Genomic DNA, 7,353 nt, shown 5'->3' on the forward strand with positions numbered 1-7,353 from the left:
GTACTCTGCTGGAAATTCTCTCTCTTTTTTTAAATCAATCAACTGTTGCCAGAACATAAAACTGTTTTGTAAATTACAAAAAAAAAATCTTTATCCTTTCAGTACTACTTAGATGCTGTATACTACAGAGAAAGTTATTTTTGGATTTTCTCTCCACAGTGCTCTCTGCTGACATCTCTGTCCATGTCAGGAACTGTCCAGAGTAGGAGCAAATCCCCATAGCAAACCTATTCTGCTCTGGACAGTTCCTGATACAGACAGATGTGTCAGCAGAGAGCACTGTGGTCAGACTGAAAAATTTAATAAAATCCAAAAAGAAAAGAATTCTCTGGAGCACACAGTAGCTGATGAGTAATGGAAGGATAAAGATTTTTAAATCTAAGTAATTTACAAGTCTGTTTAACTTTCTGGCATCAGTTGATTTAAAAAAAAAAAAAAAAAAAAAAAAAAAGTATTCCACTGGAGTACCCCTTTTATTACATTTCCAAACTAGCGTGCCTCCATCTGTTGCAAAACTACAACTCCCAGCATGCCTGGACAGTCTTTTGCTCCCCAGGCATGCTGGGTGTTGTAGATTTGCAACACCTGGAGGCACCCTGGTTGGGAAACACTGGGACAGAGGATAAATGTCCGATTGCAGGGGGTCCGACTGGTGGGACCTCCCGCAATCTCCTTAACAGTAACCCGTGCTCTAAGAGGAGCATGTGCAGCAGACAGCATGCGCTCCATTCATTTCTATGAGAGCGTGCCAGAGTACAGGGTTTCTTCGGCGCTCGCATAGAGAATGCACCTGAGGACAACCGAGTCCTGCTCAGAAGATAGCTGGGGTACCAGCGGTCGGAGGTCCTACTAAACACTTAGAGATACTTCTCCCCCTCCCCCCCCCCCAAACCACGCATTTAAAAAAAGGAGATGCCCGGTGCGGACTATTCCTGTTCCATCACTTACCTTCCTACATTCCCCTGGAGCTCCGCAACAGCTGTTCGGCCAGGCTGTCTACTTCCTACAGCCCAGGACATCACACGGCGCTTCAGCCTATCACCGGCCACAGTGATGACCCTCCTAAGCTGGTGATAGATTGAAGCGTCATGTGACGTCCCAGGCTAAGGGAAGTAGTAAGCAGATAGCCCGACCGACCAGCTGTTGTGGAGCTCCGGGGGAACATAGGAAGGCAAGTGAAAGTTTGTTTTCTTTATTTGCAGCGCGGGCAGGATGGAATAGGAACAGTCTGCACCGGACATCTCCTTTAAGGACTTGCTCACATGGGTAAGGTCTGTGACGATTTTTATCAAGCTAAGAGTCAAGAAACACCTTGTGAACAAGTCCAAGTGGACCAAACTTCTTTCAAGATTCACAGGCAGCGCATTCTTTTTAGGGTGCGCTCCCAACTGGCGTATTTTGCTGCTGTGTATTTTATTTCCCATTGAAGTCAATGAGTAAGAAAATAAGCAGCAGCAAAATATGCCAGGTGGGTATGTACCCTTACAGGTAGATATTGTATATGTGCCATTTTTGGACCACCACATTAATTGGGTATCGTATATACGGAGATTTTTTCAGCACGATTTATCGTGCTGAAAACGCCCCCTCTGCTTATACTCGAGTGAAGTCTCCACCTGTCAATCCCTTCTCAGTGGTCTTCAACCTGCGGACCTCCAGAGGTTGCAAAACTACAACTCCTAGCAAGACCGGACAGCCAGGGACGCGCATGAACGTTCCTGTGCGGCTAGTCCAGGGCAGGCCCGGAGAAGATGATAACGCCCCCCCCCCCCCCCCCCCCGGTGAAAATGGACAGCCCGGAACGACTAACCCTCCCCACCGGACGGTCTCTGCAGCATAGATGGCGCGGACCAGCTCACCCTTCCTTCCCACCGAGTGGAGGCGAGTAGAAAATAAAAAAAGGGGGGTCTGGATGATGACAAAGGCTGCAGTGGTCTTCAACCTGCAGACCTCCAGAGGTTTCAAAACTACAACTCCCAGCATGCCCGGCTGTCCAGGCATTCTGGGAGTTGTAGTTTTGAAACCTCTGGAGGTCTGCAGGTTGAAGACCACTGATGAAGTTATTGACAGGCGGTGATGATGAGGGGGGGGGGTTTGGGAGAGGAGATGATGTATTTCCCACCCTAGGCTTATAGTCTAGTCAATAACTTTCCCTGGGTTTTTGGGGTGAAATTAGGGGCCTCGTCTTATACGAGAGTATATCTTAAAAGGAAAACTGTCCGCTTGCTCCCCCCACATTAACCAGTGGTACTGGCTGGAATTGCCGGAGATGCTGATCTTTTTGATGCTTACCGCACCCGGATCCACACGAAATCTTCTATTTTCTGTCTATGCTAATTAGGTGCTAACTGGCACAGGCGGGGTTACTGGCACTGATGTCAGCTCCACCCAGCTCATCAATATTCCTCCCCTCCCTTTGCCTCTTTGTGGAGGGAGGGGGGAGGAATATTGATGAGCTGGGCGGTGCTGCGGACGAGCGGCATTGACATCAGAGTGCCAGTAACGCCGCCTGTGCCAGTTAGCACCTAATGAGCATATACAGAAAATAGAAGAAGATTTCAGCCAAGCAGATCCGGGCACAAAGAATCAAACTGATCAGTGTCCCTCACACTGCCGGCCAGTACCGCTGGAGCAAGCTGACGGGGGGTGTCATCTCCAGCACAGGGACCAATTCCTCCCCGTAACAGTGCATCAAGAAAGTGAGATATGGGTCCCTGTTCTGGGGATCACGGGGCTCTCCGTAGTGGACCTAGAATATACAAGGCAGATTTACTGTTGGGATCTAAGGAAAATATACAATGTTATAATAAACGAGTCGGATGAGCAGCTTTCCCCAAAAGGACTAACAAGTATCCAGCAAAAGAAGAACTACAACGAACAGTGAAAATCATAACACCCCCCCCCCCCCCACACAATGAGGTTATAATTCATGACGTACCTGAAACGAGAAGCACCCCCTTCTGCAATCGCACTCTCCACTTTGGCGGCTTGATAACAAAGAATGTTCAAAAAAAAAAAGAATAAATACTCAGTGGGCAGGGCGGGGAGGGGGACACTCGCTGAAAGGCAAAAAACAAAAAGTTGGAGCGTGAGCAAAATCCAAGACTGCAAACATTAGCGCAAAACCTATTATATCTACATCACAAGATTGTATGTCTCCATAATAAAATAAAAGATATACACATATACATATCAGCCACGTATCCCAAGACATCAAGGGAAAGCAACCGATTTAGATCCACACAAGACAGAAGGTGTATCTGCAAATGTCTGATACAGTGTTTCCCTAACCAGTGTGCCTCCAGCTGTAGCAAAACTACAACTCCCAGCATGTTAGGAGTTGTAGTTTTGCTACAGCTGGAGGCACACTGGTTAGGGAAACACTGCCCTATAATGTTACTGGTGCCCATAGGCCAGTGTTACCCAGCCTGCCTCTCTCTGGACATGCTGGTAATATTAGTTTTGCATTAAATCTGTTTTTGAATTAGTGCCTGTATTTATTAACACAATGCATTCTGGAGGCTGCACAGAACAGACTACAACTCCCAACATGCCCTAAGTTTAAAGGGGTTCTCCACTATAAAGAAAATCTATCAACTGGTGCCAGAAAGTTAAACAGATTTGTCAGTTATATATATCTATATCTTTAAAAAAATTAATCCTTCCAGTAATTAGCTGCTGTATGATCCACAGGAAGTTCTTTTCTTTTTGAATTTCCTTTCCGCCTGACACCTCTGTCCATGTCAGGAACTGTCCAGATTAGGAGCAAATCCCCATAGAAAACATCTCCTGCTCTGGACAGTTCCTGACATGAACAGAGGTGTCAGCAGAGAGCACTGTGGTCAGACAGAAAGGACATTTAAGAAAATAACGTCCTCTGCAGCATACAGCAGCTGATAAGTACTGGAAGAGTTAAGATTTTTAAATAGAAGTACATTAACAAATCTGTAGCTTTCTGGAACCAGTTGATTAAAAAAATAAAATAAATTATTCCATTTGAGTACCCCTTTAAATCCATCTTCCCCATCCTGTGGTTCGGCAGCTGTAGCAAAACTACAATTCCCAGCATGCATAGAGTTTAATAGCAGCCGGAAAAGCACAGGATGGAGAAGACGGCCATAGACCATAGATCTGTTTTTTTTGCAGACAAAGGCTGCGGATCAATACTCGTCTCCTGATCAGCTGGTTACAACATGGCCGCCCTTGGTTGCATCACCCCCGGGAGGAGGATGGGGGTAGATGTGAAGCAATGAAGCTTTTGTCTCAGGCCTTGCAATAAACGCTGTGAATTTGAAGACTAAAAAAGGTTGGATTAACAACAAAGGAGCGCAGGTTCTGCTGCGGAGGAGGGGGCAGAGACCACAATGGCTGCGGAGGGAGGTGGTGCCGCCGGTGGACGGGAATCAGAGCTGCCGCCTCCTTTGTTCTCCAGGAAGAAGCGGAGATAAACCTCCTATGAGACACCGGGGCCTCCGCATCATCCCCATCTATAGGTGTTTTAGTCTGTGGGCGACCTGTACCCAGTTGGCACCGGGCGGTAGTGTGCGGCTGCCAGCTCATGTGACCCATATAAACCTCACCCAGCAGGGAGGGGGCCACAATCCTCATCTGCCCCCACAATACATTTGTGCAAGTCACCGTGTGTGCACACGTACGGGGCCCGATGTCCTATCTATACACGGGTGCGCCCAATATAAGGTGCCCCCCTCACCATCACCTCATAAACCTGTGCAGAGACTCCATGATTAGACTGGTTTCTCCAGATCAGTGTGCCTCCAGCTGTTGCAAAACTACAACTCCCAGCATGCCCGGACAGCCTTCGGCTGTCCGGGCATGCTGGGAGTTGTAGTTTTGCAACAGCTGGAGGCACCCTGCTTGGGGGAAACACGGATCTGTACAATGGTATCACCCACATGATGCCAGAACACAAGTGGGAGATTCATCAAAATCTGTGCCCAGGAAGAGAACCAGTTGCCCATAGCAACCAATCAGATCGCTGCTTTCATTTCTCTTTTCAAAAATGAAAGCAGCGATCTGATTGGTTGCTATGGGCAACTGGTGGACTTCATGAACCTCCTGAGCTGTCCAGACCGTTGCCCATCACACGGCCCCACCCCTCCGGTCTGTTCTTCCCATAATGCATCCTGGTGCCATCTCCTCCCCAGGTAAGTGACGCCCGGCCGCCCACATGGAGAACGTCACCAATTACACAGGATGCCTTCTACTGCCCATTGTAGAGACTATTGGGGTGGACAGGGGTCACATGGGCTCTGACCGGTCTGCGGGGCCCCATACACTGCTGTGATGTCCTGTGTGATCTGATCGATCTGCGGGGCCCCATACACAACTGTGATGTCCTGTGTGATCTGACTGCTCTGCAGGGCCCTATATACAGCAGTGATGTCCTATGTGATCTGACCGCTCTGCAGGGCACTATATACAGCTGTGATGTCCTATGTGATCTGACTGCTCTGCAGGGCCCTATATACAGCAGTGATGTCCTATGTGATCTGATCGCCCTGCAGGGCCCTATATACAGCAGTGATGTCCTATGTGATCTGACCGCCCTGCAGGGCACTATATACAGCTGTGATGTCCTGTGTGATCTGACCGCCATGCAGGGCACTATATACAGCTGTGATGTCCTGTGTGATCTGATCGATCTACGGGGCCCCATACACAGCTGTGATGTCCTGTGTGATCTGACTGCTCTGCAGGGCCCTATATACAGCAGTGATGTCCTATGTGATCTGATCGCCCTGCAGGGCCCTATATACAGCTGTGATGTCCTGTGTGATCTGACCGCCCTGCAGGGCCCTATATACAGCTGTGATGTCCTGTGTGATCTGACTGCTCTGCAGGGCACTATATACAGCTGTGATGTCCTATGTGATCTGACTGCTCTGCAGGGCCCTATATACAGCTGCGATGTCCTGTGTGATCTGACCGCCCTGCAGGGCACTATATACAGCTGTGATGTCCTGTGTGATCTGACCGCCCTGCAGGGCACTATATACAGCTGTGATGTCCTGTGTGATCTGACCGCCCTGCAGGGCACTATATACAGCTGTGATGTCCTGTGTGATCTGACCGGTCTGCAGGGCCCCATACAAAGCTGTGATGTCCTGTGTGATCTGATCGATCTACGGGGCACTATATACAGCTGTGATGTCCTATGTGATCTGACTGCTCTGCAGGGCCCTATATACAGCTGCGATGTCCTGTGTGATCTGACCGCCCTGCAGGGCACTATATACAGCTGTGATGTCCTGTGTGATCTGACCGCCCTGCAGGGCACTATATACAGCAGTGATGTCCTGTGTGATCTGACCGCCCTGCAGGGCCCTATATACAGCTGTGATGTCCTGTGTGATCTGACCGGTCTGCAGGGCCCCATACAAAGCTGTGATGTCCTGTGTGATCTGCGGGGCCCCATACACAGCTGTGATGTCCTGTGTGATCTGATCGATCTACGGGGCCCCATACACAGCTGTGATGTCCTATGTGATCTGACTGCTCTGCAGGGCCCTATATACAGCAGTGATGTCCTATGTGATCTGACCGCCCTGCAGGGCCCTATATACAGCTGTGATGTCCTGTGTGATCTGACCGCCCTGCAGGGCCCTATATACAGCTGTGATGTCCTGTGTGATCTGACCGCCCTGCAGGGCCCTATATACAGCTGTGATGTCCTGTGTGATCTGATCGATCTACGGGGCCCCATACACAGCTGTGATGTCCTATGTGATCTGACTGCTCTTCAGGGCCCCATACACAGCTGTGATGTCCTGTGGGGACCCATACACGTCCCCGTGTGATCTGACTACTATCATAGGCAGCAGGAAGTTTTTCAGCAATTTGCTTTATGGCAGCGCTCTTCTGAGGTATCAGATCCCTTGGACACTTTTGGTCGGTCCTTAACACCATGGACACCCAGCAGACCGGCCACTCCGGACATGATCTGACCTCAGAGCAGTGTTTCCCAACCAGTGTGCCTCCAGCTGTTGCAAAACCAACTCCCAGCAGTTGGCTGCCCGGGCATGCTGGAAGTTGTAGTTTTTCAACAGATGGAGGCCCACTGGTTGGGAAACTTCCTGCTGCCTATAATAGAAAGAAATCATGCTGTGAGTTGTAGTTTCACAACAGCTGGAGGCACCCTGGCTCACCCTACACATCCCTATTCGGCCCCAATCCTTCTGATCGCCCATTTCTTTTGCCATTCCACAGACCTGACCGGTCATTTTCTCCTAATACCACAGGGGGCACCACTGCTCTTTAGGAGGCGCCTGAACCTGTGGTCTTCATCATTACAAGACTACAACTCCCAACATTCCCTGACAGCTTTTTGTTGGG

This window comes from Hyla sarda, chromosome 6 (genome assembly GCF_029499605.1).
Source record: "Hyla sarda isolate aHylSar1 chromosome 6, aHylSar1.hap1, whole genome shotgun sequence".
In the NCBI taxonomy this organism is placed as follows: domain Eukaryota; kingdom Metazoa; phylum Chordata; class Amphibia; order Anura; family Hylidae; genus Hyla; species Hyla sarda.